Source organism: Bombina bombina, chromosome 7, assembly GCF_027579735.1.
Source record: "Bombina bombina isolate aBomBom1 chromosome 7, aBomBom1.pri, whole genome shotgun sequence".
Taxonomy (NCBI): Eukaryota; Metazoa; Chordata; class Amphibia; order Anura; family Bombinatoridae; genus Bombina; species Bombina bombina.
Genome location: NC_069505.1, coordinates 167688104 through 167712163, shown reverse-complemented (window position 1 = coordinate 167712163; position 24060 = coordinate 167688104). Strand labels below are relative to the sequence as shown.

At 37.2% G+C, this 24060-nt stretch overlaps 1 protein-coding gene across 2 annotated transcripts in view; it reads left to right on the top strand.

Annotated features, from left to right (window-relative positions):
* The first annotated feature begins 9683 nt into the window (after nt 1-9683).
* The window catches only part of IMMP1L (inner mitochondrial membrane peptidase subunit 1), a 158212-nt gene continuing 143835 nt past the window's right edge, over nt 9684-24060 (top strand). For both annotated transcript variants that reach the window (XM_053720399.1, XM_053720398.1), the window contains exon 1: nt 9684-9729. The gene's annotated coding sequence lies outside the window, so the exon portion shown is untranslated. The remainder of the gene's footprint in view (nt 9730-24060) is intronic.

The following is a 24060-nucleotide window of genomic DNA, read 5'->3' as shown; positions in this document are numbered from 1 at the left end:
TCTGTCTATTACTGCCTGTGAGTGCTTGTCTCTGACTATTACGGTCTGTGAGTGCATGTCTCTGTCTATTACTGTCTGTGTGTGCACGTCTCTGTCTATTACTTACTGTCTGTGTGTGCATATCTCTTTATATTACTGCCTTTGAGTGCATGTCTCTGTCTATTACTGTCTGTGAGTGCATGTCTATGTCTATTACTGTCTGTGAGTGAATATCTCTGTCTGTTACTGCCTGTGTGTGCATGTATCTGTCTATTACTGCCTGTGTGTGCATGTCTCTGTCTATTACTGCCTGTGAGTGCATGTCTCTGTCTATTACTGCCTGTGAGTGCATGTCTCTGTCTATTACTGCCTGTGAGTGCATGTCTCTGTCTATTACTGCCTGTGAGTGCATGTCTCAGTCTTTTACTGCCTGTGAGTGCATGTCTCAGTCTATTACTGCCTGTGAGTGCATGTTTCTGTCTATTACTGCCTGTGTGTGCATGTCTCTGTCTATTGCTGCCTGTGTGTGCATGTCTCTGTCTATTACTGCCTGTGAGTGCATGTCTCAGTCTATTACTGTCTGTGAGTGCATGTCTCAGTCTATTACTGTCTGTGAGTGCATGTCTCTGTCTATTACTGTCTGTGAGTGCATGTCTCAGTCTATTACTGCCTGTGTGTGCATGTCTCTGTCTATTACTGCCTGTGAGTGCATGTCTCAGTCTATTACTGTCTGTGAGTGCATGTCTCAGTCTATTACTGCCTGTGAGTGCATGTCTCAGTCTATTACTGTCTGTGAGTGCATGTCTCAGTCTATTACTGTCTGTGAGTGCATGTCTCAGTCTATTACTGTCTGTGAGTGCATGTCTCAGTCTATTACTGCCTGTGTGTGCATGTCTCAGTCTATTACTGTCTGTGAGTGCATGTCTCAGTCTATTACTGTCTGTGTGTGCATGTCTCTGTATATTACTGCCTGTGTGTATAGTATATTTGAAAATAAACAGCTATTACAGTTCTTTATCAAATTATTTATGTGCAAAAATCTCATAGACTTTAATAGTGAATTTTGTAAAAAAAATTAAAAAAAAATTGTTATAACTTTTCTAAATAATTGTAATAGACCCCTAAATATGTTACAAATACACCTAGTGACATATTGCAATCCTTTAGAAAATCTTACCTGATGACTTTTTTGCAAAGTTCAACTTTAAAGTCTATTGTACGTTTTGTAGATACATTTTGGATAAGAATTTAAAGGGATTGATATGCATTAAACAAATAAATATGCATAGCTATAATAAAAGTATAAATATAATGGCAATTAGTAAAAGATATAAAGATATTTTTAGATAATATCAATATATTTGGAAAAAACATTGTAGTAGAAAAAGTACACATTTAAAGTGATAGGAAAGTCAAAATTAAACTTTCATTATTCAGGCTACACCAAAAAAATTTAAGGCAATTCTAATATTCTTGTTCTCTTGGTATCCATTGTTGAAAAGCATATGTACATATCCTTAGCAGCCGCAATGCACTACTAGGAGCTAACTGGTGGTTGGCTGCAACACACATTTGTCTCTTGTCATTTGCTCACCAGATGTGTTCAGCTACGTCCCAGTAGTGCACTGCTGCTTTGGAGCTGACCTCTAAATGACAGAGTGACATGCAAGGTCTAGGAGGAGGACTTTAGAATCTGTGAGGGGGGCGCATTTTGGAATTTTGCCCTGGGAGCCAGATTCTCTAGAAACGGCCCTGACACTAACAGACATATTAGATGGATTCATTTCATTTTCAAATACAGGACTACCAGATCTGATTTACTATTGAAATGTAGAGCATGCAACAGGGAAAATTAGCCACGGTACAATTATCATCATTTATGTTTTGGTGCCTAAAAACTTCTCTCGGTTCATTTCAAACCATTTCATGTCTCACATTACAGATGATGCCCATTTGTTACTTTATTAGAGTCTGAAAAGTCTCGTCAACCCTTGGCTGCAAGGCGACTGCAATATTAACCGTTATCCACAACACAACAGAGACATATAAAATGCTGTACTTTTCTAATAGTAACATGAAGTGAGTAGTACTTCTGGACACCAGGATTTTGATCACAATGTCTGTACCAAAGCAACATTTATAAGTCATCGTTTTTATGCTCAAAATACCAAAGGGTACCCTCAGTTCTTATCAGCGGCGTATTTAGGTTTTGTGCTGTCCTATGCACTCTTTTTTTTAGCTCAGGGAGTAACATTAATTTTTTTTTTCATGACATTTCCAAAGTAAATGTTCACCAGGATTTGCAAAACACTTGCATACACACATATACAGACACACACAAAAATAAACAAACACACAACACATATACTGTATATAAATATATATATATATATATATATATATATATATATATATATATACTGTATACACATATGTATCTACTCTATCTATTGCTGCAATTTATATATAATTAAAAAAAAACAAACACAGATGTCTTGAAGCCAACAGAACTAAAGGCAATAGCTAGCTAAATAAATGAAAGGTTCAGTTACCTAAACAAACTGTAAGCTCCTTGGGAAAATCTCCCATTATATACCTGTATAATACTTCTAAAATAACTGTAAGCTTCTTACAAATACAGCCACAAAGAATGTGCTGCCCCCCTCCAATCTACTGCCCTATGCAAGTGCCTTGTTTGTCTAGCCCAAAATACACCCCTGGTTCTTATCCTTCATATACATTGCCACTAGTGCTGCATATTAATTAATTAATCAAGCTGCATTTGCAGCTTTTGAGTCTTTGTGGTGCATGCATGAGCAAGCCTGCAACCACACATTTAAGAAGTAAAAACTGCTTTTTAGCCTCTCTGCTACTTCGGAGGTGGTGAGAAAAATCACCCTGACACTGGCTTGTTAAGGGTGACTGGCATGCCGTGCTCTTGTGTAACTGGTTACGCTAGAGCAGGGATGGCATTGCACGAGAGAGCTCTTGTGCAATGTTAAATTTTGCCACGTGATATAGCATTGCAAGTGGCGATTGCAGGCAGACAGGTTCTCTATTTGACAATGTGTACGTTGTAATCGTACAAAAAAATTCTGAAAAGGCGAATGTCAACTTATTTAGTAAAACTAAAGTAAGTAAAGTTACATTTTAAATAGAACTTGAAAAACTGTAAACTTGTGAGCCAGTCAGAAAATCAATCCATCAACTATAAGATGTTTTTTGGAACCTAGGAACAGTTTTTGCATATAGACATAAGTAAAATAATAATTCAAAAATAGAAACCGGTTATAAAATTCTCGGACTTGTGACTTCCGTAAGGGAAACAATATTTTAGATGGACTTAAAGGGACACTAAACTCAATTTTGTTCTTTATTGATTCATATAGAGCAGGCAATTTTAAGCAACTTTCTAATTTACTTCTATTATCAATTTTTCTTCGTTCTCTTGCTATCTTTATTTAAAAAGCAGGAATGTGCATAGGAGCCGGCCCATTTTTGGTTGAGAACCTAGGTTATGCTTACTTATTGGTGGGTAAATGTAAGCCTCCAATAAGCAAGCGCTATCCATGGTGCTAAACCTAAAATGGTCTGGCTGCTAAGATTTACATTCCTGCTTTTCAAATAAAGATAGCAAGAGAACAAAGAAAATTTGCTAATAGGAGTAAATTAGAAAGTTGTTTAAAATTTCATGCTCTATCTGAATCATGAAATAAAAAATGTGGGTTCAGTGTCCCTTTAAATTAATTCATTCTAATGAAGATACAATATAACTTACTTTTTAATATAGCAATGAAATTCTAATACCCCGTGCTCCGGCCACCCACTTTAAAAGTAATTTTCTTTGTGAGCTTACAGTTTTAACTGTTCTCCAATCAGCACTAACCACACAAAAAAAAAAATATTGTGAGTGCTGTATGGCTAGATCACCGATTGGAGAACAGTTCAAACCGTTAGCTCACAAGAAAAAACGTTTTAAGTGGGTGGCTGTAGCACGGGGTGTTTTCATTACAACTGATGAATTTAACTCCATCTAAAATATAATTTCCATTTTGGATCTGATTATACCAATTATAGACTTTAGCATGACTTTAAGTAAATTTGACAGATCCATCTATGTTCTAGAAGTGTTACAATTAGTGTTTGGAATTGCAAGCCAAGAGATATCATTCTACAGATTGCAAACTACAGATATCAAAAATAAAACTGAAAATTCTGCACTGAGATGCTAAAATAATGTATTACATTTTTAAAACGGCAAAAACAGTAAAAAAAAACACTGACCTATTAAAAGAAGGGTTCCAACAGCTAAACCCCCACCTTGAAAGAAAGAGACAATGTTAAGATGATTTTGTAAAAATGATAGAACTCTGCTGCTTATCAATGATTAGAACTTTATGATGCTCATCTTTATAGTTTATGTTTTTCTTTTTTATATATTAGCAGTTGTTGCTGAACAGTTACAGACTTTGTATACAAAGAGAGAAGCGCTCTACCAGGAACAAACAACAGCTCATCAGCTAGTTCTATAGGGATTTACCACCCAGGAGCAGCCTCTTTTAGACCAGTGTGCTTTTCATAGAGGACAACTTTCCAGTAGTATATCAGTCTGATCCCGCCAAGTAAGGTCAGTCCAGCCCCAAAATACCAGGCAATTCTCCTCTGAACAAGGAACATGACAACCCCAGCTGATCGTTTTAGGTTTCCTATGGGCCTCGTCAGTGAGGTGCAGCCACATTCCTCTAGGCACACTGGACAAGGAGTCCACGTCTGGTTTCCCCCATCACCCATAGGGTGACCTCCATAGGGTCATATTAATTTGCATACTATATGTATTTAGTCTCCCTATGGGAAAAAGGGGCAACCAGACATGGACTCCTTGCTCAGTGTGCTTAGAGGAATAGGGCTACACCTCACTAACGAGGTCCAATGAAGGCCAAAACAATAGTCTGTGGTTGCTGTGTTCCTTGTTCAGAGATTAATTGCCTGGTATTTCGGCGCTGGACTGACCGTAATAGGCGGGATCAGACTGATATACTACAGGAAAGTTCTACTCTGTGAAAAGCATTACTGGGCTAAAAAGCTGCACCCAGGTGATTAATCGCTGTAGAACAGGCTAACAATGGTATTGAGTTGTTCGTTTCTGTGAGTGCAGTATATGCAGTTACAGATGTTGGCCAGTAATATATTGCAAATCATTACTACAGTGTAATAACAACAAAAATGATCATTTAAGTCTAAATAGACTTTTAAACTTGATCATATAGTCATAACTACACAGTTGCAATACAATATAAGCCTCTATGTGTGCTGATGCCCTATACAGGTATATACATGTGTGTATTACTTACACATTGTTGTTTACAAATGTATATCTCCTAGCACAGATGATAGTGGTACATTCACAAATTTAACAATGTCTTTAATACTAGCTTCCTGGTTATTAAGTCTGTTTAAAGGGATAGAAAACACATTGCGATTGTTATATAAAATGTTTAGTTATGCTTAATAAAACAACTTTGCAATGTATTTCCATTATTTATTTTGCCCTCTTCTCATGTAATTTAGCTCTTAAAATGAAAGAAATATGAAACCCAAAACTTTTCTTTTGTGATTCAGACAGAGCATAGCATTTTAAAAAAGGTTTCTAATTTACGTCTGTTATCAAATTTGTTTCATTCTCATGATATTCTTTGCTGAATAGATACCTAGGTAGGCATCTGGAGCACTGAATTGCAGGAAATAGTGCTCTTGCAAATGGATAACATTCTTACAGAACTGCTGCCATATAGTGCTCCAGAAATGGGCCGGTGTTCTATCATTTTTTGCTACTCCATTAGATTTTGCTACCAGGGATACTGCACATGCACAAACTACATCATCACATTCTATAGATGATCCCAAAACATGTGTGGAATACGCTGACTTAGTTTGTTTGTGCACATTATCACTGGTAGCAAAATCTAACAGAGAGGTTGTTTACTCCCTGCATTCCTCTTTTTTTTTTTTTGTTACAGGTTAACTGCGCCTGCACGTGCTCAGCTCAACAGACTTCAGCTTTTCTCAGGGAGGGTTGTTTTTTACACCTGCGGAATGTCACACCTTCTGCTCCCCTCAGGTCACTTACTGACTTTGTCATATACTCCAGTCCCTTTTCTCATGTCACCAAACACTTTGTAGCCATTATTGTTACATCCTCTCCAGCCAATCTAAAGTCAGGGTTCTAAGTTCCTCTTCTTCCCTTTTCCCTGGTAGCAAAATCTAACGGGGTAGCAAAAAAATGATAGAACACTTGGTTGAAGAGGATGTAACAATAATGGCTACAAAGTGTTTGATGACATGAGAAAAGGGACTGGAGTATATGACAAAGTAAGTGACCTGAGAGGAGCAGGAGTGACACATTCTGCGGGTGTAAAAGACCCCCACTCTAAGAGCAGCCTACCAGCCAAAGCCCATTGAGCTAAGCATGTGCAGGCGCAGTATGCCTGTATCAAGAAAAAAAAAAAAAGCAATACGAGGAGTAAACATCCTCTATGTTAGATTTTGCTGCCGATGAAAATGCACATGAGCAAACTATGTCAGCACATTCCACAGATGTTTTAGGAACATATGCAGAATGTGCTGTCGTAGTTTGCGCATGCACAGTATCCCCGGTAGCAAAATCTAATGGGATAGCAAAAAACTGATAGAACACCGGCTCCTAAGCATATGTCCCTGCTTTTTAACAAAAGATACTAAGAGAATGAAGTAGAAATGATAATAGAAGTAAATTAGAAAGTTCTTAAGTGAAAGTCAATCCTAGCATTTTTTAAACACTAGGACTGACTATTGAAACAAATAAAGGGGACTTTTATTCATGAAGTATAAGATACTTCATGTAGAAATCTCCTTTCTTCAATCTCGCTGTTCTTAGCTACTACAGCAGCCCACGTCAAAAAAATATTTTGCTAAGAGGTGACGTTTTCAGCCCTTAGCCAATAGCTGTGCGGTAAATCAGGCTCCCAAGGGCACCAAGCCGGATTTACCGCATGGCTATTGGCTAAGAGTTAAAAACGTCACCTCTCAAGCCAAACAGCGATCTGCCGTGGGCTGCCTGTGCAGCTAAGAATGGCGATCACTTGAAACAAATAAAGGAGCTTTCTACATGAATCTTATCTTATACTTCATGAATGAAAGCCCCCTTTATTTGTTTCAATAGTCAATCCTAGCGTTACAAAAACGCTAGGATTAACTTTCCCTTTAATATCACATGCTCTATCTGAAATATGAAAGAAAACGTTTGTGTTTAATTTCCCTTTAAGGATTTTCTATTTCTTAGAACTTGAAATGCATCTAGACTAACCCTGCCACATATCTTTCCCTATTTGGCTTTAGCTGATAACTGGAAAGCAATGCATTTTATACTAACATTATGACTGTGACTAGACTTGTCTGCACACTCAAACCCAGATTTGTCCCTCCAAATAAGGCAAATGGTGGGTGAAGTTCGGATATTGAAAAACAATTGCAGTAAAAAGTATGTTAATTTGTTTTTAAAATGTTTAGACTTTGCTGATATGTTATTCTGACGCAACTATAGAAAACTTGTTTTCTTTTAGTTAATTAGAATATAAACGTTTCAATACCAATGTAAAGGGACAGTGTGTTGTGCATTTTCTCCCCTGCAATTGTTCCCAATTATCCATTTTACCTACTGGATTGTATTTAATTGTGTACATATAACTCTGTTGTCTTTATTTTGACATTTGAAATAGTTGTTTTTTCTGTTGAAACTGCCATCTATACAGAAAATGTAAATATTTCAGTAATGATTGCAGACAAGCTATGTAAACAAGAAGCATCAGGGGGAAAAAATCAGCATACAAGTGGCAGGTTGGGAGCGACCAAACATTTTTAAAGGTTTTCCTGTACCAACAAGCTCTTATCTTTTGTTTGTCTGAGTACACTGTCCCTTTAAGAGCTTCCTATTTACAATGTTATCATAGTTTGTAAACACTTTAACCCTTTTCACGGACAGATTAAAAAAATGTACACATATATTTTTATTATACATATGGCATTTGATTAGCTAAAGTTTACCACCACTTTAAAGGGATAGTAAACCCACATTTTTTTTCTTTCATGATTCAGATAGAACATGCAATGTTAAGCATTTTTCTAATTTACTCCTTTTATCAATTTTTATTAGTTCTCTTGCCATCTTTATTTGAAAATCAAGAATGTAAGCTTTGAAGCCTACTCATTTTTGGTTCAGTACCTGGGTTGCACTTGCTGATTAGTGGCTAAACGTAGCCATCAATCAGGAAGCGCTATCCATGGTCTGAACCAAAAATGGGCTGTCTCCTTAGCTTAGATTCCTGTTTTTTCAAATAAAGATAGCAAGAGAATGAAAAAAAATTATAATAGGAGTAAATTAGAAAGTTGCTTAAATTTAGCAGCTCTCAATTGAAGGAAATAGTTTTGCTCTTCTTGGATTAACTACAAATTTAACAAACACTGCAAATTGTGTTGGGTATTGTAAAGTTCCCTTTTACTGTGACTTACAAGCATGATAAGTTTACAAAGCATGAAAGAAACCTTAAAGGGGCAGTCAACTCCAAAAATGTTATTGTTTAAAAAGAAATATAATCACTTTCCCCGGTTTTGTACAGCCAACATGGTTATATTAATATACTCTGTGATTACCTTGTATCTAAGCCTCTTTTGACAGCCCCTGATCACACGGCTATTTATGTATTATCTATTGATTTGCATTTTAGTGGTGTCATCCACAACCAAGGGGTGTGAGCACAATGTTTGCTATATGGCTCACATGAATTACCAGTCTCTTGTTGTGAAAAGCTAATAAAAAAAGCATGTGATAAGAGGCTGTCTGTAGTGGCTTAGAAACAGGCAGAAATTTAGAGGTTTAAATATTATAAACTAAATTAAAAAAACAATGTTAGTTGTGCAAAGCTGGGGAATGGGTAGTAAAGGCTTTATCTATCTTTTTAAACAATACCAATTTTGTTGTTGACTGCCCCCTTTTAAGTGGAAAGGTTGCCAAGGAGAGGCTCAGACAAAGGAGCTATAGGATGAGGGGCACAACTAAAGCAGAGGGTTAAATGGGGTATATGTCAGTAAGTGCCTGACAGCCCAGAGGCAGGTGAATAAAATATGTATGTCTATATGCAAGTTATGTGGGCCGGGTAATTTACGAGAAAATGATATGTCTGACTAGTGGTCACTGTGTGTGCCCTGACCTGCAAACAAGGATGGTGCCCCTGTACCAAGCAGGTTTGGCTTAAGTAGGAGATGCCAGGCTGCTAGAAGGAAGTAACAGGGCATTATTAGTCTGATATTACTGACTGTCACCGGATCAGTTAATGTAATTGTAAAGAACTGTCATTGCCATACTACTATCTATGACACACACCTAGGATGTAATCTAGAGAGGGCACCCCACAAGACACCAGGAGCTGCCCGTTGTGTACGGAAGGCCGCGTCCCCCGAATAGCTGGGATTTTACTGCGGACCTTTCTCCGGAAACTAGTTTCGGTTCCATGAGCTTCTCCTGTAATGCTCATGCCGCGGATACCGGGCGCTGCCATCTTATGTCAGTAACCTATGCGCGGTGCATTGTGGGGGAGTGTGATACCACAATTTGGCCTATCAGCGCGCAGCTGGCTAAACGCAACCAGTAGCAGTGTTTATTATTAGGGGGCCGGGCATCTCGGGTCACAGAATCATAACAAAGTGAAGGTGTGAGAGGTGAGTGTTCTTCAGAAGTGTAGCGATCTTCTTAGGTTAACAATTTAGCTATTATTTCCTTTATTGCTTTACCATATACGTTACAGTAACCATGAAGTAATTTATAAGTATAGGTTATAAGCAGCAATCACATATGTGGGGGTATGGGTGATTTCTTATTAGGATAATTTAGTATTGCAAGTTTTTTGTTTTTTTTTCTCTCAGTGCTGCCATTATTAACACAATGTTGCAAGTAACAAGCTGTATGAAAACCCGTGAAGTTAATCGGTGCAGTTCCTTCTATTTGCAACATTTGTATATAAATCATCAACAGTGGCTGGTAATATAAAACGCTTGATTCTGCATAGGGAATACAATAAACGTTTGAACTGATACGCTAAACAATGTTTGTATTAAAAAAGTAAATGAAGGGCATTTTCATTGATTCAAATCATTGTAGAGGCTAAAATATATAAATAATCAATCTTTTATTTTCTTATACATTCTGCCATAGATGCCAAAAAAATAATCAACTAACATTTACTACCCTTTTAAGGTGGTTTAGCACCATGAGGCCCACAGAATTTTTTTCCAGAGGGGGGCAAAGAAAAATAAATAAAATACCCTAAGTATAATAATATCAGTGGCAACATGTGAAGCTTGAATTTTAAACATGGTAACTCATTGGCGTCAAAAGACTGACCAAAGTGAGTGCTTATGTGTGTATATGTGTATATATATATATATATATATATATATCATATTGCAGCTTTAAAAAGGGACACATGAAAAATACATATGTCAGGGCTGTTTTAAGTAATGTTTTGTATAAAAATCCTGACATGTATTTTTCATATGTGTCCCTTTTTAAAGCGGCAATATGGTAAATATATATATATATATATATATATATATATATATATATATATATATATATATATATATATATATATATGGTTTGACAAATATGATTTGAAAATCTCAAGCTCAAAAATATATTTTTGGGGCTTTAATATGATTAGAAAATATTGTATTTATAACACACCACATAGAAAGTCTGTCACTATCTTGCAAGCACATAGCTAGATTAAAAGCAAAAATAGTAGTTAGTAACAATGAAATTGTGATATCGCAGGACCACATCAATTCTCTTCCTCCCTGGGTCCCTAACATACAGCCACACAAAATGTGCTTTCAAAAAAAAAAAACACACTGAGCTAAAAACAAGGGTCACACAGGCCTTTTGTAATTTACCTAGACACATGCAAAATATGGAAGTGGACTGCACTTTCAAATGAGACTGGGTGCACATCTCCTGCCAGTGCAAAACTCACAGCCCTGGGTACTCATCAGCACTCTCAGACAGCTGCACAGCAGCTCAGTTAACCCCAGACCATACTGGGTGCAAAGCCCATAAAAAAAAATACAAAACAAAAATATTAACACAACACATAGAAAGTTTGGCACTTACTTGCAAGCAAACAGCAAGAAGAGCAGCGTCCCCTCTGGATGCCCATGTTTAGCACCGATTCTGCTCAGTTAATGGAACATAAATCACTTTGAGATTGTAATATAAAAGGCTGTGCAATAAACATTTATTATTTATTTTTAACCCTCTTAAAACTGTAGGCTTTCCAACTCCCTTAGTTTCTAGAAAGTAATGTCTGTCACCATGCTGAAACCTAGGTTTCCTTAATCTAATCTCTTCTGGTGAGGACAATTGGGGACAGATTAAAGTGTGCAGATAATGATTGTGTGGACTATAGACTTTACTTCTAAAGAATAATTAAACTTTATATTGAATGATGCATAAAATGTTTCATTATTGAAAGTATAACAGTATTGCAATATGCGTTTATTAATTATTTTGTTGCCTTTTGTAAAATCATTTGAACATTGTGCTTATTACACATTCTCCCAAACAGGCTTGGGTAAATACTGTGTTATACTTTTCTGTAAACTATTTATTTTCCTCCACATCTTATTCACCTTGTCCCTCAAGTCATTTACTCTATTAGGGGCCTGATTTTCAAAATCTCATCACCGTGGAGAGAAATCACACAAAATATTTGGGATTTTTTTTAGACCTTGTATTGTAATATAGGAGTTTTTTCTTCACACACAGAACCCCTGCATGGTGACAGAAACATCTCTCAAGGTTAAATTTGTGTTTCTAATATTCTTTGAGGGATCTCATGATACTGACAAGACCTCTTAGCTCATCCTGCCTGAGCAGAGAGGTTTAGATCACTGGACCCATAGGGTGACAATAACAAAAGGACGACCACTTATTGCAGCAGCAGTAGGCAAACTAGGTAATTTAGGTGTGAACATTATTGTTTGCGTGTGTGTGTGTATATATATATGTATATATATATATATATATATATATATATATATATATCTGTCTGTATGCAAAAGTTTAGGCACCTCTGACAATTCCCATGATTTTCATTTATTATTATTTCATTTTGATCTATCAAATAACTGAAGGACACAGTAATATTTCAGTATTGAAATGAGGTTTATGGATTAACAGAAAATGTGCAATATGCATCAAAACGAAATTAGACAGGTGCATACATTTTGGCACCCTTATCATTTTGTTGATTTGAATACCTGTAAGTACCTAGCATTGATTAATTGGAACAAACAATTGGTTTGGTGAGCCCATTAAGCCTTGAACTTCATAGACAGGTGCATCCAATCATGAGAAAAAATATTTAAGGTGGCCAATTGCAAGTTATTGTTGTTCTCTTTGACTCTCCTCTGAAGAGTGGCAGCACGAGGGCCTCAAAACAACTCTAAAATGACCTTGAAACAAAGATTGCTCAACATTATGGTTTTAGGGAAGACTACAAAAAGTTATCGCAGAGATTTAAGCTGTCAGTGTCCACTGTGAGGAACATAGTGAGAAAATGGAAGACCACAGGCACAGTTCTTGTTAAGGCCAGAAGTGGCAGGCCAAGTAAAATATCGGAGAGGCAAAGAATGGTGAGAACGGTCAAAAACAGCCCACAGACCACCTCCAAAGACCTACAACATCATCTTGCTGCAGATGGTGTCACTGTGCCTTGTTCAACAATTCAGCACACTTTGCACAAGGAGAAGCTGTATGGGAGAGTGATGCTGAAGAAGCCTTTTCTGCACACACTCCACAAACAGTTGCTTGAGGTATGCAAATGCACATTTGGCCAAGCCAGCTTCATTTTGGAAGAAGGTGCTGTGGACTGATGAAACAAAGATTGAGTTATTTGTCATAACAAGGGGCGTTATGCATGGCTGCAAAAGAACACAGCGTTTCAAGACAAACACTTACTAGCCACAGTAAAATGTGATGGATGTTCCATCATGCTGTGTAGCCAGTGCCAGTACTGGGAATCTTGTTAAAGTTGAGGGTCGCATGGATTCCACTCAATATCAGCAGATACTTTAGAATAATGTTGAGGAATCAGTCACAAAGTTGAAGTTACGCCGGGGCTGGATATTTCAACAAGACAACGACCCAAAACACGGCTCAAAATCTACTCTGGCATTTATGCAAAGGAACAAGTACAATGTTCTGGAATGGCCATCCCAGTCCCCAGACCTGAATATCATTGAAAATCTGTGGAGTGATTTGAAGCGGGCTGTCCATGCTCGGCAACCATCAAACCTAACTGAACTGGAGATGATTTGCAAGGAGGAATGATCCAAAATACCTTCATCCAGAATCCAGACACTTATTACAGGCTATAGGAAGCATCTAGAGGCTGTTATTTCTGCTAAAGGAGGCTCTACTAAATATTGATGCAATATTTCTGGTGGGGTGCCCAAATCTATGCACCTGTCTAATTTCGTTTTGATGCATATTGCACATTTCTTTCATGTAATTGGCAAGAGTCCATGAGCTAGTGACGTATGGGATATACATTCCTACCAGGAGGGGCAAAGTTTCCCAAACCTCTAAATGCCTATAAATACACCCCTCACCACACCCACAATTCAGTTTTACAAACTTTGCCTCCCATGGAGGTGGTGAAGTAAGTTTGTGCTAGATTTCTACGTTTATATGCGCTTCGCAGCAGGCTGAAGCCCGGTTTTCCTCTCAAAGTGCAGTGAATGTCAGAGGGATGTGAAGAGAGTATTGCCTATTTGAATACCATGGCTTTCCTCTAGGGGATCTATTTCATAGGTTCTCTGTTATCGGTCATAGAGATTTCTTCTCCTACCTCCCTTTTCAGATCGACGATATACTCTTATATACCATTACCTCTACTGATTCTCGTTTCAGTACTGGTTTGGCTATCTACTTTATGTAGATGAGTGTCTTTGGGTAAGTAAGTCTTATTTTATTTATGACACTCTCAGCTATGGTTTGGCACTTTATATGTAAAGTTCTAAATATATGTTTTATACTTATATTTGCCATGATTCAGGTCATTCAGTTTATTTTCCTTCTTTCAGACTGTCAATTTCATTTTTTGGGAAAATGCATATGAATGAAATATTTTTCTTACCTAAAATTTTCAATTGACTTTTTTCCTTTAAATTGCGGGCTGTTCGGCTTGCAGGTGCAAAAAATGCTAGAATTTATTGCGTCATTTTTGGCGCGAGACTTTTTTGGCGCGAGATTGACGTCAATGACGTCATTTCTGTCGTCATAGTTGACGCCGGAAGTTTTCACATAGTTGCGTCATTTTTCACTCTCGTGTTTATTAGACGTTTTTGGCGCCAAAAAATATGTGGGCGTCATACTTGGCGTCAGTTTTTTTACATTATTTAAGTCTCACTTTTTAGTTGCTTCTGGTTTCTAGAGGCTTGTTCTGTTTGCATTTTTTCCCATTCCTGAAACTGTCATTTAAGGAATTTGATAATTTTGCTTTATATGTTGTTTTTCTATTACATATTGAAAGATATTCCAAAAACTGTTCCTGTATCAGAAAATACTGTTGGATTCCTGATGACTGATATCAGTCCTACCAAAGCTAAGTTAATTTATTTTAATGTTATGAATTTTATCTTTAGCTATGGTTTGTAATAAGTTATCATGATAAACTTTTACATGCAGAGTCCATTAGTATTTATGCATTATCTTTTGCTATTCTTTTTACATCTAATGTACAAGATATACCTAGGAATCTATGAGAATGTTTTTCTGATTCTATCCTAAAGGCTTTGTCTGACATCCTGCCTTCTAATAAAATGTATAGGTCTTTTTTAAACTTCTCATTTAGTTGATGAATTTTTAAGTGACCGACAACATACTGAATTATCCTTCTCTGATGATGTTTTTTCTCATTTAGAATATACTTCATTAGATATTTGACACTAACAAATCTACTTTTTTATTTTTAAATAGAGTACATTCGTTGTTGAAAAGGTGTTGATTATATTGGATATTGAGGAGTCTAGTTCTTTTGATTTAAGACTAGCTAACATTTAAATTCTGCTCATTAACCTCCTGTGGTTTCTTCAGAGGTTTTTTTCCCAGTTCATGATACTAGGGAATGGAATAGGCCTGGGACTTCTTTTATTCCTTCTTTAAGGTTTTTAAATTGTATCCTTTGCCAGCAGTTAGTTTAAAGTTTTGAGGAAGATCCCCAAAGTTAATGGGGCTATCTCTACTATTACTAAACATACTACTATTCCTATAGAAAATAGTATTTATTTTTTTTCCTTCAGATGGGAAACTTGTATCTTATTTAAAGAAAATTATTTTATTTCAGGACCTTTTCTTAGGCCTGCAATTTATTTGGCTGATGTTGCAAATGCTTCAACTTTCTGGTTGGATACTTTAGTGCAACAAGTATCGGATTATGATTTGTTTTAGCATTGTTAAGTTGATCAACATGCTAATAATTTAATTTGTGTCGTCATTTTTTTGATATTTTAACAATTGAGGTTTAATCTATGTCTTTATCTATTTTTAGCTAGAAGAACTTTTTGACTTAATCTTGGAATGCTAATTTGATTTCTAAAATTCATATTTCTTTTTTTCCAAGGTAATCAATTATTTGGTTCACAATTGGATTCAATTTTTTTCCAACTGTTACTCTGGGGAAGGGAGTTTTTTGTTGCTTCAAGATTGAGTTCTAAGAGTAAATCTTAAGCTTATATTAGTTTGTTCTTAATAAGGAACGGAATCCTAATTCTTCCCCAAGTAACATGTTTATAATTGGACACTTTCTTCAACATGGAATGAATTTAAGCTATTTAAAAGATCAAAGTCAGCCCCCCAAATTTGCATGTAGGTGCGGTTTTTTATTCCAGCGTAGCTGGTAAGGGGCAGGTTTTGACTTTTTTAACCCCTTAATGACAACTGACGTACCAGGTACGTCATGCATTAACAAGCAGTTAATGACAATGGACGTACCTGGTACGTCAGTTGTCTAACAGAGTGCTGGAAGCGATCACAAATGCTTCCAGCAGCTCTGAGGGTATTGCAGTGATGCCTCGATATGGAGGCATCCTGCAATACCACTTTACAAGCCCCCGATGCAGAGAGAGCCACTCTGTGGCCCTCTCTGCACCGGTAGCGATAGTGCCGGGTGTGAGGGTGCGCGCGCGCGTGCACAATGCGCGTGTGTGCACGTGCGCGCGCACCCATTAGCCACACTGACACCAATGAATGAGGGCAGAAAGGGAAAAAAAAAGGGATTTTTTTTTTAAAAAAAAAAATATAAAAGGATCTGGGAGGGGGTGGGGGTGGGGGTATTGTGGGGGGCTGCTACACTACAGAAATAGTTTTTTAAGTAAAAATAAAATAAAAATACTTTTTGGGGCCAAACTGGGTACTGGCAGACAGCTGCCAGTACCCAAGATGGTGGTAATTAGGTAGGGGAGAGGGTTAGAGAGCTGGAGGGGGGATCAGGGAGGTTGGGGCTAAGGCAGGGGTCCATCACAGCTAAAATACTTTATTATTTTTATTAAAAAAAAAAAAAAAACCTCTTTTATTTAGTACTGGCAGACTTTCTGCCAGTACTTAAGATGGCGGGAACAATTGTGGGGTGGGGCAGGGAAGAGAGCTGTTTGGGAGGGATCAGGGGGTGGGATGTGTCAGGTGGGAGGCTGATCTCTAAAATTAACCCTGCAAGCTCCCTACAAGCTACCTAATTTAACCCCTTCACTGCTGGGCATAATTAACGTGTGGTGCGCAGCAGCATTTAGCGGCCTTCTAATTACCAAAAAGCAACGCCAAAGCCATATAAGTCTGCTATTTCTGAACAAAGGGGATCCCAGAGAAGCTTTTACAACAATTTCTGCCATAATTGCACAAGCTGTTTGTAAATAATTTCAGTGAGAAACCTAAAATTGTGAAAAATGTTAAGTTTTTTTTTTTATTTGCTCGCATTTGGCGGTAAAATGGTGGCATAAAATATACCAAAATGGGCCTAGATCAATATTTGGGGTTGTCTACTACACTACACTAAAGCTAAAATTAACCCTACAAGCTCCCTAATTAACCCCTTCACTCCTGGGCATAAAACACGTGTGGTGCGCAGCAGCATTTAGCGGCCTTCTAATTACCAAAAAGCAACCCAAAAGCCATATGTCTGCTATTTCTGAAAAAAGGAGATCCCAGAGAAGCATTTACAACCATTTGTGCCATAATTGCAGAAGCTGTTTGTAAATAATTTCAGTGGGAAACCTAAAGGTTGTGACAAATTTTGTGAAAAAGTGAACTTTTTTTTTTTTTTATCGCATTTGGCGGTGAAATGGTGGCATGAAATATACCAAAATGGGCCTAGATCAATACTTTGGGTTGTCTTCTAAAAAAAAATATATGCATGTCAAGGGATATTCAGGTATTCCTGACAGATATCAGGGTTCCAATGTAACTAGCGCTAATTTTGAAAAAAAGTGGTTTGGAAATAGCGAAGTGCTACTTGTATTTATTGCCCCATAAATTGCAAAAAAAGCAAAGAACATGTAAACATTGGGTATTTCTAAACTCAGGACAAAATTTAGAAACTATTTAGCATGGGTGTTTTTTGGTGATTGTAGATGTGTAACATATTTTGGGGGTCAAAGTTAGAAAAAGTGTGTTTTTTTCCATTTTTTTCCTCATATTTTTTTTTTTTTTTTTTTAGTAAATTATAAGACATGATGAAAATAATGGTATCTTTAGAAAGTCCATTTAATGGCGAGAAAAACGGTATATAATATATGTGGGTACAGTAAATGAGTAAGAGGGAAATTACAGATAAACACAAACACTGCAGAAATGTAAAAATAGCCATTGTCATTAAGGGTAAGAAAATTGAAAAATGGTCCGGTCATTAAGGGGTTAAATTTGTTTGGTTCAATTCGGTCCAAACTTCTTAGATTGGGGTACTGAATTGGATTCAGAGTAAAACCGCCTGTGAGAAGTTTTTTTTTTTTCTCTCTAGCATATTCCAGCTATTCCAGTAAAGGCTCACGCTTTTCTGAAGTATGTTTCAGACCTGTATGTGTTGGGTACTTGTGAGGCGCAGCTGGTTACCCGTTGGGGTCTCAAGGCACTGCTCAGACCTGGAGTTATCTGGGGTATTCATACCAGTTCCATTTCAGGAACAGGGTTTGGGGTTTTGTTCAAAACTATTCATTGTCCCAAAGATAGAAAATCTTTTTGATTTGTCATATAAGAGTTCCTTCTTTCAGAATGGTGTTTATATGGTCTATTCTGCCTTTTTGGTCAGTAAGGGCGTTATTTGTTTACAATAGATGCATATCTTCTGTTTTCATTCAGATTATTTTTCATTTTCTGAGATTCTCTTTTTTTTTGACAAGCATTACCAATTTGTTGCTTTTCCTTCTGGTCTGGTGACAGCTCTGAGAATCTTTTCAAGGTTCTCAGTGTTTCCTTATTTGGACGATCTCGTTGTACTGGCTCAGTCTTTTCGTTCTGCAGAATCTTATACAATTCAACGTTTGTTGTTTCTTCTTAGACATGGTTGGAGGATCTTTTTATCAAAAGATCCTTGGTTGCTCAGACAAGGGTCACCTTTTTTAGGTTTCCAGATAGATTGTGTCAAATGTCTTTGTCTCTAACAGACAGGAGACAATTATATTGGGTTCAGTTTGTCGGAACCTTCAGTCTCTATTATTTCCTTCAGTAGCTATATGCATGAAAGTTTTAGGTCTCATGGCTGCAGCATTGGATTCAATTCCCTTTGCTCATTTTCATATGAAACCTTTCCAGTTTTATATGCTGAATTAATGGTGCAGGGATTCTAGAATATCATTTTTAATATCTTTGTATTCCAATGTTCAACTATCTTTGACTTGGTAGTTAGATCACCATCATATAGTTCTATGGGTCTCTTCGATTCATCCAACCTGGACCTTGATCACTACAGATGTGAGTCTCTTTTAGGTTGGGAGGCTGTCTGGGGATCTCTGTCAGCACAAGGAGTTTGGAAATCTCAGGAGGCGAGATTACCATTCAATATTTTGGAACTCCGTGCATTCTCAGAGTTCGTCAGTTTTGGCTTCTTTTTGATGAGAGAGACGTTATTGTTTTTCAGACAGACAATGTCACAACTGTGGCGTATGTCAATCATCAGGGTGGGACTCTCAGTCCTTAGGCTGTGAAAGAAGTATCTTGGATACTTGCTTGGGCTAAATCCAGCTCCTGTCTAATTTCTGTGGTCCATATCCCAGGTTTAGACAATTGGGAAGCTGATTATCTCTGTCAATCAAGCTTTACATCCGGGAGAATGGTCTCTTTACCCAGATGTGTTTTTTCAAATTGTTCTGATGTGAGCGTTTCCAGTAATAGTTCTGATGGCATATCATCTAAACAAGAAAACTTCCCAGGTACCTATTCAGGTCCGGGGATCCTCAGGCGGAAACAGTGTATTCATTGACACTTCCTTGGAGTTATCAATCTGCCTATATTTTTGCTCCTTCTGGTTCTTCTTTTTAAGAGTGATTTTTCAAAATCATCATGGAGCAATCGTTTGTGCTGCTGGTGGCTCCAGCATGGCCGCTCAGGTTTTGGTATATGGTTCTTGTTCGGATGTCCAGTTTGCCAACCTTGGTCACTTTCATTTAGGCCAGACCTTATATCTTAAGATTCATTTTTTCCGTCAGGAAATCAAATCATTAAATTTGATGGTATGGAAATTAAAATGCTTAGTCATAGAGGTTTCTCTGACTCAGTGATTAATACTATGTTGCAGGTTCGTAAATCTGTGTCTAGAAAGATTTATTATCTAGTTTGGAAGACTTACATCTTATGATGCTCTTCTCATAATTTCTCTGGGCATTCTTTTAGAATTTCTAGGATTTTATAGTTTCTTCATAAGGTTTTGTCTGCAAGTTCCTTGAAAGGACAAAATTCTGCTCTTTCTGTGCTGTTTCACAGAAAAAATTGCTAATCTTTCTGATATTCATGGTTTTGTTCAGGCTTTGGTTCGTATCAAGCCTGTCATTAAGCCAATTTCTCCTCCTTGGAGTCTTAATTTGTATTTGAGGGCTTAACAGGCTCTTCCGTTTGAGCATATGCATTCTTTGGACATTGAATTACTTTCATGGAAAGTATTGTTCCTTTTGGCCATCTCTTCTGCTAGAAGAGTTTTTGAATTATCTGCTCTTTCTTGTGAGTCTCCTTTTCTAATTTTTCATTGGGATAAGGTGGTTTTGCTGTCTTTATTTAAATTTTTACCTCAAGTTGTGAATTCTAACATTAATAGAGGAATTATTGTTCCTTCCTTGTGTCCTAAATCCTAAGAATTCTTTGGAAAGATCCTTATATTCTTTGGATGTGGTCAGAGTTTTGAAATATTATGTTGAAGCTACTAAGATTTCAGAAAGACTTCTAGTCTATTTCTTTTCTGGTTTTAGGAAAGGTCAGAAGGCTTCTGCCATTTCTTTGGCATCTTGGTTAAAGCTTTTGATTCATCATGCTTATGTGGAGTCGGGTAAATCCCCGCCTCAAAGGATTACGGCTCATTCTACTAGGTCAGTTTCTACTTCCTGGGCTTTTAAGAATGAAGCTTCTGTTGATCAGATTTGCAAAGCAGCAACTTGGTCTTCTTTGCATACTTTTACTAAATTCTACCATTTTAGATGTTTTTTCTTCTTCAGAAGCAGTTTTTGGTAGAAAAGTACTTCAGGCAGTTGTTTCAGTTTGATTCTTCTGCTTATAATTTCAGTTTTTTTCATTATAAAGATTAAAACTTTTGATTTGGGTTGTGGATTGTTTTTTTCAGCGGAATTGGCTGTCTTTTTATTTTATCCCTCCCTCTCTAGTGACTCTTGCGTGGAGTTCCACATCTTGGGGATTTGCTATCCCATACGTCACTAGCTCATGGACTCTTGCCAATTACATGAAAGAAAACATAATTTATGTAAGAACTTACCTGATAAATTCATTTCTTTGATATTGGTAAGAGTCCATGACACCCACCCTTTTTTGTGGTGGTTATGATTTTTTTTGTATAAAGCACAATTATTCCAATTCCTTGTTGATGCTTTCGCTCCTTTCTTATCACCCCACTTCTTGGCTATTCGTTAAACTGAATTGTGGGTGTAGTGAGGGGTGTATTTATAGGCATTTTGAGGTTTGGGAAACTTTGCCCCTCCTGGTAGGAATGTATATCCCATACGTCACTAGCTTATGGACTCTTGCCAATATGAAAGAAATGAATTTATCAGGTAAGTTCTTACATAAATTATGTTTTTCTGTTAATCCAATAAACCTCATTTCACTACTGAAATATTACTATGTCCTTTAGTTATTTGATAGATCAAAATAAAATTGCTGATTCAAACACCCAATTATTTATAAATGAAAATCATGGAAATTGTCAGGGGTGCCTAAAGTTTTGCATACAACTGTATATACGTGTGTGTATTTAGCTATTACATAGAGATTAGAAAATAATCTATTTGTTTAAATACCCGTTTAATTAATTAAAGGGACATAAAAACTATTTTTTTTTTCTTTCATGATTCAGCTAGAAATAATTTGGAAAGTTGTATACGCTATATTATTAGTTTTGTTCTTTTGGTATCCTTTGTTGAAAAGCACATAAAGGCTCAGGAGCTGTTGATCGGCGGTCGCACATATATGCCTTTTGTCATATGCTCACCAAATGCGTTCAGCTAGCTTCCAGAAGCACACTTTCTGCTTTTTCAACAAAGGACAACCAAGAGAATGAAGAAAATTAGGAAATAGAAAAAATGGAAAGTTGCTACAAATGTTATCCTTTATCTGAATTGTGATTTTTTTAATTTATTTTTTTTGGGGGGGGGGGTGGTGTCATGTCCTTTAAAGCTTAATCACATTATGGGAAGAGAAGAAGGCAGGGGCCAGGCTACCCCCACCTCTTGCATATGCAAAAACAACAATTCATACTCCAATCCTATAAATGCGTGTTAGTTTGTGATTGCTTAGCAAGGGCCCATTTTGTTCTGGTGGACAGGGAAATCAGTGAAAAGAAAAATCTTAGAAATATAAACTCAATTGACAAAATAAAGGTGAAATATTAATTGCAATATTGCTCTCACATATGATGGTTCGGTATCATGCAGATTACAATTTGTGTATAATGTCCCTTGACTCATTGTTTGCACTCTTTATCTGTCCCTATTTGTCCGTTAGCAACCAGGGAAGTGTTTGAGAAGGATGGGGCTTTGGGTATAAGATCCAATTTTGGAAATAAGTAAGAAAAAAGTTGCATTTACTGCATAAAGGATAGCTGTTGTTGATAGGGGATATGTGCCCCAATAATACCCCCATATGAAAGAGGCAATTAATGTCATTAAAATTGGGTTGGTTATTACCTGTTAGGTAAAAGATTTATGCCACAGGTGGCTTTTAGATTGCTCTGGGCCCTACAGAGGAGCCTAGCACCCTTATAAACATTTCATTGGGGATATTGACCTCTCTTCAAAAAGGATAACCATTCTTTTAAAGGAGAGATCACATCCTCAGGGAATTAGGTTCTCACCATGGCTGCAGGGATCACCTGATAAAACCATGGAATACGGAATAAAACTGCAGTGGAATATCTCCTGTGTCGTGCCCCCCCCCCCCCCCACACACACACTTCATATAGGGACCCCAGACCCATTATTTGAACACCACAAATCCTCCTATAAATGAGTGGGCCTTTGTCAGTTCAGTCACCAGGTGATTCTCATAACTATGACTAATTCCTAGTGGGGTCCTTCACCAGAAAAATATACATTTTGCAAAGCTAAACTTTGTGGAACCCAAACAAAATAAATAAAATCATTTTACCATGCATAATCAATTTACATTTTATTTAAAGGGATATTTTAGAGTTGTGTTTTCTGTGCACATGGAGCACAGTCCTTGATTTCTAGTGCTGTTGCTGGTCTTGCCTGTTTTGTAGCATCCACATATCTGGGCTCCCATGCTAATTAGAGGGGTATGTAGAGTTTATTGAACTTGCAAATGAGGATGGCATGGCCATCTAGGATGTTCAATAAAAACAGAAATTGCTTGCAAAACTAGGCACCATTGAGGCTGTGAAGTAGGGGATTCTTAAAGGAGTCATTGCCACCCCCAATCCCATTTGACCTATAGAGACAAGATACATATCATTTTAAAGAGAAGATGCACATCTTTGAAATGGACTGGGGCATTGTGTGTCTACTGGCCACCAGGGGTATCTTCTCTGGAGGGGTATGGTGCTCCATAATTAGGCTGACCATATTGCCGCTTTAAAAAGGGACACATATGAAAAATACATATGTCAGGGCTGTTTTCAGGGCTGTTTAAAGAAATGGTTTTGTATAAGAACCCTCACATATGTATTTTTCATATGTGTTCCTTCTTAAAGCGGCAACATGGTCAGCCTATCCATAATAGACTTTATCTCTCCCACTGCTTTACTTCTAGAGAGATAAGAAATACCTTCTTTGAAACAGGGGTCACATACCCCTTCCCCTTTAATATTAATGTAATCAGTGTGTTCATTTGTGTTAACCTCTCTCACTAGGTACCTGGTTTGATAAGGATAGGGGCTATTTCAGAGCCACTATTTCTCCCATAAGCATTCAAGGACATGGGCCCCATTTTGGATATAGTGGAGTTCACTATTTCCAGATATTGGTCATGTGCCCCTCTCTTTGGTGTTTTACATAAAAATTGTTTTTCCACTCTCTCAAATGTGGGGTCCCATGTCCTGTTTAATAGTCTGGTGATTGACATGGAAATAACTACCTGCCTACTAGGTGTATTTTATGGTTCTCTGGCAGTGAAAGGGTGGTTCACAGTGAAATATATTCTGACCAGTCTTTTGAAAGCTGAGACTCCCTCTTAAAGGAGGGATTGCATATCCAGGTTGCTACCAGGTTATCACTATGACAACACAATAATCACCACATATCACTATATAATGCAAATGGAACTAA